The 8876-nt window shown below is 41.0% G+C and overlaps 1 pseudogene across 1 annotated transcript; it reads right to left on the reverse strand.

Annotated features, from left to right (window-relative positions):
• Positions 1–4229: 4229 nt before the first annotated feature.
• LOC308662952 (tripartite motif-containing protein 26-like) lies at positions 4230–8707 on the reverse strand (annotated as a pseudogene). Its single transcript has 3 exons — positions 7994–8707; positions 7004–7091; positions 4230–4415 (listed from the first exon to the last, which is right to left on the reverse strand). The product of its transcript is annotated as a tripartite motif-containing protein 26-like (transcript).
• Positions 8708–8876: the final 169 nt, after the last annotated feature.

The raw sequence follows: 8876 nt of genomic DNA on the forward strand, positions 1-8876 counted from the left end.
ATTCATAAAGGAATGATCTCGTTTCCTTGATGTCTTTTCTGCAGAGCCAACAAGAAAATGCATATATTTTGGATGTTCTTTTCAGAGCAAAATCCTGAAATAGAAAGCTGGGTGGAACTTATGAATCTACTATCAGATGTATCAATTCAAGGGCAGTGCCTGATATTGTTCCCATAACACCTAAACCATATTGTACTGTTATATTGTAATTTCTAGAGATATATGTGAACCCAGGAAGTCAATTGTGACTTAAAACCAGGGCTTTTTTTCTCATAGAACGCTCAGAACGGAGTTCCGGCACCTTTTTTGGATGGAACCTTGTAGGGTAGGCAAGGCGGGTTGTATGACATGTGTGAGTTCCAGCACCTTTTTCTTTTACAAAAAAAGCACTGCTTAAAACCTTCCTTATGCAACCATACTATAATGGAAGTATTTAATACAGGGACCAGCAAATTTCATGTGATCTGAAATCTCCATAGACCACAAAGACATCTGCAGAATCCTAATTAAGAACACCTGCCCTTGATTCTTGATCTACTGAATTCTAATCTTAGTTCCAAATCATTTAAGACATACTTAATATTATTAATCAATAAATGTACAAGAATGTTCATTTAAATAGATTTTAATGCAAGGACACAACTTTTTCTGAATTGAATGTACAAATCTGTTAACTCTTAATAAAGGAACAGCAACTTACAAAATGTCAAATTAAGTCAATATAGATGCAATCTAGAAATTATTTACAATGCTGCCAAATATAATTTTACCTATCAGTCCAAAAATATTTTAAGTCATCCCCATGTATTTGCCAATATAGCAAACTTAGTTACAACTGCAATTTAATTCAACAAACTATACCTTATATTTTGTCCACTTCTAGCCAATGGATCTAAACTGCAATGCCTTTCTCATAGGTAGTAATAAAATTATATCAAATTATGCTTGAGGCAAGAGCTACTTGAATAGGTTGATGAAGATTCTCAATCATCCAGGTAAAGTTGTCTAGAAGTTGAGTTATGGCAACTGGACCTTTCCTTGCTGGTTCAAAATGTTTTACTGCTTATCCAAGTAACTCATTCAATCTGAGCAAGTTGGTTATGGGGACCCCATATATGTCATCTAGGAGGTTTCGTTCCTCACCTAATCTGGATGGGGAGAGAGTCATTAGGATGTCAATATTCCTAAATCCTTTACCCTAGATGGGTTATTAAATGTGGCCTTCCTAGTGAACCTGGTAGTGGTTTTAATCTTGGGGATTAATGAGAACAACATAAAAAATGGGGGAACAGGTTGTGTCTTATACCGCTGCTGAGGAAAGAATTTTCCACTTTGGCATAAATGGATTCATTCACTCCTCTTTCATCTTCCTTGTCCAAAATGTCAACAATTGTCCTCAAAACAGTGTCTTTTTTTCTTTTTGATGAAGATATACTGCTGATTCTGGCCCTGTGGTATTGCTTCTCCTGTTGGGCCATCCTCTTGTGTAAAGGTTGCTTGTTTGTAGAGCTCTGAACACTCTTCACTGCACTGGATTGCATACAATAAATTACTCTTCTTATGCTTTGGTGTCCATTCTTTAGGATGGACAAGCCTTTGTCTCTGTGTGTGGTAGGTTTGAAGAATACAGGTATGTGGTGTTTTCCAAATATCCATTTTAGCTACCGGTCATGTAAATAAAATCAAGGATGACTTAAAAGAGCCTGGTTTCAAGATATGGGTTTTTTAAAAAAAACAGCTAACATGTTGCTATCTTAAATATTCTGAAGCAAAACAAAGACAAATCAAAATACTGAGGACCTATTTCTAAATAAACGTTAACGGGAAAGATGATTAGCATAAGTAATGCAAAATTGGATACTTGAGAAATATATATTTTAAAATGTATATTTTTCACTTATCACTAGGGCTTATATGCTAGTGCAATCAGTATGATTCCGAATGGCATATATGCCACAGTTCAGTAAACATTAAAACAAGGCTCAGAATATCCAACATTGCAAACCCCCCACAATATATAGTATTAATATTTCATCTGCAGTAAAAAAAATAATAAAAGTGCAGAATAGTCTTTCAAATTATACATGTAGTCCTTGAGTTACAACTGTAATGGAGCCTGCCCATTAGAGTTGAAGTCAGGACGTTAAATGAACTGCCTCAAATAACGACTGGCCCTCTGTGCTCTCCTCAGTGCATTCATTAAATTTATTAAATGAATGCACAGGTTGTTATGTGGAGCTCATGGGTGGGGGAGATCCTGGGAGGCCTCTCAAGGCCTCCCCCACTCCAAGATATCCATGCTCTTCTTCCCACCCCTTTGGTGCCTCCCATGCTGGCCTGCTGCACAACTGACTGTCTTGCTAGCAAGAAACATGGGGAAGGAAAGCACTGGGCATGCCAGCCTTTCCTAATTCTGCCCCCCCCTTCCTCCTGCAAAGGTACCCTGCCTTTCTGGGTCAAAAGAAGGACCAGTTCCCTAGCCTTTCAGTACTTTCTGGACCAATCAGCTGCTCCCCCCCCCACACACACACCATTAGCTGGCCACTGGGAGGCTGCATAACATTCCTGCCTTTCCCTAGGGCCTAGGCCAGGGGTCGGCAACCTTGGCTCTTTTATGACTCGTGGACTTCAACTCCCAGAATTCCTGAGCCAGCTATGCTATGCTGGCTCAGGAATTCTGGGAGTTGAAGTCCGCGAGTCATAAAAGAGCCAAGGTTGCCTACCCCTGGCCTAGGCCATGGGTAGGCAACCTCAGCTATTTTATGACTCATGGACTTCAACTCCCAGAATTCCTGAGTCAGCTGACTCAGGAATTCTGGGAATTGAAGTCCATGAGTCATAAAAGAGCCAAGGTTGCCTACCCCTGCCCTAGGCTTTGGGGACCCAGGCCCTACATAAAAGGCAGCAGCTTCAGGACAAACTTCCCCAAACCTTCCCCTTGTTATTGTCCTCCCTCCCTCCTAAAGCCACATTTTCAACAGGAAAAGCTGGGAGGGAGGGACTTGTTGATCTCCCCCCTCCAATCAAGTGCTAAAATTAAAATCTTCACCTCTGCTCTCCAATCTCTCATCCCTTTTAAAAACTTTACCTTCACTCCAGGCTGAAGAATAGAGGAAAGAAGCAAGAAGGAAAGAAAATCTTCCTGCAACTTTTTCTCTTGACCTGGGGGGCAGGGGGAACCCCACTTCATCTCCAAAAGTTAGCCAATTACTGTAGAGACTTGTGCAATAAAATAAATGCTGGGGTCGTTGCAAGCTTTAGCTATCCAACTGACAGACTGTAGAGCCTAGTTAAGACTTAAAGGCTAGTCTGTAGACTGTCCTCTACACTACAGGCAATCAGATGGACAACTAAAGCTTGCACACAGCATTCTCGATTTTGTTGCACAAAATTTGGAGATTAATGTTTTTTCTCTAACTGTCGGAGTGGGATGCGGGTGAAGAGATGTGGAGTGCTGCAGCATCCTCCTAAGGGCGAATGACCACAGGGGGACTGCATCTGTCATAAGTTTGAAACAGGGCTGTATGTAGTTTTTTTTGGGGGGACGGTCGTAACTTTGAACCATCATCAAGGAGTGTGTGTGTATAGAAAGTTTTTTTTAAAAAAAAACTAAGAGAAGGTATTTGCTTCTTTACTTATTTTCAAAGCTGAAATCTTTGGCTTGGCTCTTAATTTTTATCTCTGTGAAACTTTCACTCACAAGAAGAACCAAAATCATAGAAAACCTTTTCTATACACACAACTTTCTTTGTTCAAACAGAAGTTAATTCTAAAAGCAAAGCAAAAAGATCAGATCCTAGCCTGATCATGCTTCTCTGAAAATTGAAATTCTGCTTCATTTCAAAACTAACGTCCAAAAGGACGTATGAATGGTATTGCATATGCTAACCATATTGCGGGCAGCATTTCACTAACACATTTTCAGTTCTGTATTTAGATCGCACAATATAAAGGACAGGTTTTCTTCCCACAGAAATTAGCTAACAGAAAATAAAAATGAGGTACATATAATCAGCATAAAAAAAATGCTACCCAACCCTTTTCGTAATGCAGAAATACTTGGATTTTCTCTGGAGCCTTGTTTAATCTTAGGTGAATCTTGGAAGTAAAAGCCTTGTACTCATTTCTAGAGCCCCAAAATCCATATCCCTTAATTAGGGCAATGAAGCACAGGTCCCTTCTATTTTACAGACTCCTTGGCAATGCCAAGAGCCCAATTTTGCCCATCCTCAACTTCCACCTCCCAAGGTAAATTTCTCACAGCCGAACAGAATAAAAGTGGCATCAAATTTCTCCAGATTGTTGACCAGTGGCTGAGTTGTCTGAATTGTTGGCACGTCTCCACGTTTCACAATTTTTTTTTTATCCTTGCTTATCACAAAGAGAGGGTTAATTGCCCTGGGGTCCAGAGTAAGCTTGATGAAGGGACAGAAAAACATGTATTAAAAGTACTATTGTGAGAAATGTACATGTTGTAATTTTCCAATTCTGTTAAAGGAATAGGCATATAGAGGCACTTACCTAAGATACATTTAGGAAAGGACATATAATAAGATGAAGAAATAGAGAAATATACATACTGACTTAAAGGATACTTTTAGAATAGTGCACACTATTGTAGAATAACATATAGCTTATGAATTCATTTTATATAAGGCTTATTCTTTATAAAAACTGCTTAGAGTTAGTATTTTAAAGTATAATTAAGAACCAAAGTGCAGCCATGTTTAACCGAAGCATGAACTCTGTTACACACATAGCTTCTAGAGACAAAGCAGACATTCTTATAGAAAAACAAGGGAAGACATAAATCTTTTATAATTGCAATTATCCAGCTTGGGTAACAGTTCACCTTGTAGATAAAGCTATACCCCAAGTTAGCAGGATGTTACAGAAAAGGGAGTGAAGATAAGATAGAAGCAAAAGGGCATTTGATCTAATAATTGGAGGGTTTGGTAATTGTAATAAATAATAATAATAATAATAATAATAATAATAATAATAATAATAATAATAATAATAATAATAATAAACCTTTATTGTCAAAGTGCAACATGAGCTAGGCAGTCAGAAAGCATGTGACCAGGTGGCCTATCAACTGGACTCACTTTGGAAGGATGTGGCGTGATGTATGGGACAGGGTATAAAAACCTATACAAAAATTGCTTCAGGTGTGGACTCTGGGATTTGCCATTACAAGAGTTCCACTGCTTTTGCAAAAGCTTTAATAAAACTTGTTTTGTTTTCCAACATCCTTGGAGTTGAATTTCTTTATTCCTCACACTATCACAACCAAGTGCCAACACATCAGGAAAATTCAAATGGAGACTGGAATAGGCCTAGCACAAATTTTAAAAAAATACAGTAAGAGAAAATACTATTAGGCCTGTTTTAATCTTGACTGGCCAGTATACAAAGTACATAAAGAATGGGTTCATACATTTAAACCATGGTTTGCTTGAACATGATTTACTGAATTAATTGGCTGGATTTACCTATATAATAGAACTAATAGAAATCTACCCAGTAAGTAGCAAATGTAGATGATCCTTGTTTAGTGATTAATTAGTTCTGACAACTTGGTTAAGCAAAATGGTTGCTAAGTGAACATATATGACTGAGAGGCTGCAAAGATTGCTGGCTGCCACCCTCTCGTTCAGGTAAAGTTCTCTTTTCTAGTGTCCTATGCCTTATACGATTTTCTCTTTTTTGCCCCTTGCAGGCAGATTGCTTAAACAAGCTCTTTTTTCCAGAGCTGCTTTTCTCTGCAGCACAACAGGTCAACAAGCTCAACCCTGTGACCTTAATTAGTTTATTACAACCCTCCCACTAGCTGCCCTTGCTGCTGGAAACTGACTAGCCTTAATCAAGACTAATGGTCATTTAATCCAGTACTGCCTAGGAGTTCTTGGGAAAATTACTTTTTTCATGGCCACCAGTTACCAGCGGAATTGTTCTGCAGGCAACAGGAAGAGAAAGTTGCTTCTTTCAACAGAAATCTAAGCACAGGTTGTGGCAGGACTGATGCCTGAGCAGATTAAAAGTCCTTATATGCTCCCTCCCCTCCCTTCTTGACCTCCTCCCTTGTCAGGATGACCCAGCTGCCAATTAAACAGCATCACTGAGCAGCAGGCAAGGAGAAGGGAAGATAAAATGGCTGCCTGGGAGCTCTGCCACCACAAGAGGCTGAATAAAGGTCCTGGGGCTATAACAGCAACTGAGACCGCCAGGATTGCTGTCCCTAAGTGATGTGGTGACATGACATTGCACTTTACGACTGCATAGCTCATGGGTGTCAAACTCGACTGCATCACAATATGTATCATGACTCATCACAGTGTTTTTTGCCTTTATGGAGCTGGGATGGGCGTGGCCTGCACATGACACATCTGGCCCACGGGCCGCCAGTTTGACACCCCTGGCATAGCTTATCAACAGCAATTGCATAAATACAAACTGTCTAGATCAGGGGTCTTCAAACTTGGCCCTTTTATGACTTGTGGACTTCAACTCCCAGAATTCCTCAGACAGGCACGCTGGCTGAGGAATTCTGGGAGTTGAAGTCCACAAGTCATAAAAGGGCCAAGTCTGAAGAGCCCTGGTCTAGATGCTGCAGAATGTTTAGCTGATTATATGACATTCTACAAAGTTTTTATTTAAAAGATTTATATGTTCAGCCATCTTATGAAACACAGTGCTGGGCAACTCACAACAAATGCTGCTTCTTGCCAAGTACCATAAAATAAATAATGGAATACTGCTCTCTGACTCCTTTCTAATTAGAAGTCCCAATAACTTACCATTTAATCAGTTTTGTTTTGGCTTAGCATGTTGTGTGAACTCATCCACCTACAGCAACAACCTCATTTTCTTCCCTTCTTCCTTATCATCATCATCATGATTAAGCAAGCACAATTTAGTGCAGTGTGTATCCAAAACAAACGTCCTTAAAAGTTTTAGCTGCCAAGAACTGAGTAGTAAAAGTAACTATCTCCAACCTCACCTGGCCCTTGCTCTCCAAATCTTCTTTGGATTCTTTTAGTTTTTCTCTTCTTTTCCTTCTGAGCTTTCATGTGGATGGCAAGCTTTTTCTGAACAGAGAGAAAATATATGTTTAGGATGCTCTTAGATGTTTTTGCAAAGGCAGCTTGCAATTTCTATATGATGTCTCAGTCTAGAACACCACACATTACTGAACACACTGAGTTCAGCAATATTGACATTCATAAAAGGGTGCCTTGATCAGAGCTGAAAAATTTCAACAGAATAACATAAGGTTTTTATTACCTCTTATTTGGGAAATTGTACTGATAACAGTATCTTCATTATAAAAGTAATGTATCAGTTTGTGGTGTCAACCATTAGCCAACTGACATGCGACTTACTAAGTGCTGTCCTTCTGGGGGTGGGGGGGTTGTGCTGTTTATATGCTCTTAGGTGGAATGTTTATAAATGTGGGGGGGGGGTGAGGGAAGTAAGCAAATGAAGTAAAACAGCACACTAGAAATTAAAGTAACCAAAAGTAATCAAAATTCAAAAGAACTGTCAAAAAGAAAAAGCAGAGTCAAAAGCAAGAATGGAATCTGAGAAAATATCTGAGACTTTACTCTCCCTTGTTCTCTTAAAGGTGAAGGCAAAGACTGGAGAGGCACATTCAGACTAGTAAGACTGTGTGATTAGCATGATTAGCATTTACAACTTTAGCTTTCTGTCTGGGTTACCTCAAAGGGCGGACATTTTGAAGGAGATCCCCACCAATCTTACAATAGGTCCCTATGCGAATTCAGTCTCACTTCCCTTCTACATACAGAAAAGGGCCAAGTCTGTTAACCACTAGACCAGTGCTAGGACTGAGGGACTTCAAGTTCACCCATTAAGTTGCCACAGTTGCCAAACAACGCTCTGAGTCTTGGACCCCCTTTCGAGATGAAGCTGGGAAAGACCATCTGCTTGGATGAAGAGTGGGGCTCCCCCAGCCGACACATCCCTTTAGCTTGCAATCTTGGGCCGCCTCTTCGATGGGGAGCATGGGGTCAATTTTATGCACTCGGGACTCCCTGCAGATGACACGGACGGGCATCTCGTCCTCCTCGCAGAAGATTTTCAGCGGCTCCTGGTGTTTCTTGCAAAACCAGCCAGCGAGGCAATGGCCTTCTCCAGTCGGAGCCGCTTGGGTCACTTCCATGATGTTGCCCAGCTCCCAGTTGGGCTTGAAGCTCCTCTTGCGAGACCACCAGCAGCACAGGGGTCAGGAGGGGTTCTTGCTTTTCGAGCGACCCCAGCACTGGATGATGCCCGACTGGTAGAAATTATGCCCGCAATTGATGGAAAATGGCTCCTTGAGAGTAGTCAGGCAGATGGAGCAACTGATAGCCCTCTGCAGAGTTTCCAGGGGACTCTCGGTAGCCGTGGCTGGAAAGGGAAGAGAGGTAGGGATGCTGGTTGCACTGGCCTCCTTCACCGCGTTTTCTTGCCTGAGCTTGGTTGGCTCTGAGGCTGTAGTGCGTGCGGCTCCGTTCCTGCGCAAAATGCTCCCAGTGCCAGGGTGGACTTCTCCCCTGGGCTTTGGGGATACTTGATCTGCACGCCAGAAAGCCTCTGTCTGGGTGAAGACTCGTGGGGTTCCTTCCCCATTAGAAAAGACCAGATTCCCGAGGAGGAAGAGAGAGGTGCCGGTCGGTCTGTTGCAACGCTGAGAAGAAAGCATTATTTTTTACACGAGTGGACAGTACTATAGAAGAAATGTGTTCCATTTATAAGATTTTTCATACACCATCACCATCAATCCAACTCTGCAGAAACAAGGGAGAATATTTAGAGAACTGCAGCACGCATCCAGAATAGTTTGGACAAAGGGGAAGCACATTTACTTTCAT

Source organism: Vipera berus (assembly GCF_964194415.1).
Source record: "Vipera berus genome assembly, chromosome: 2".
NCBI classification, from domain to species: domain Eukaryota; kingdom Metazoa; phylum Chordata; class Lepidosauria; order Squamata; family Viperidae; genus Vipera; species Vipera berus.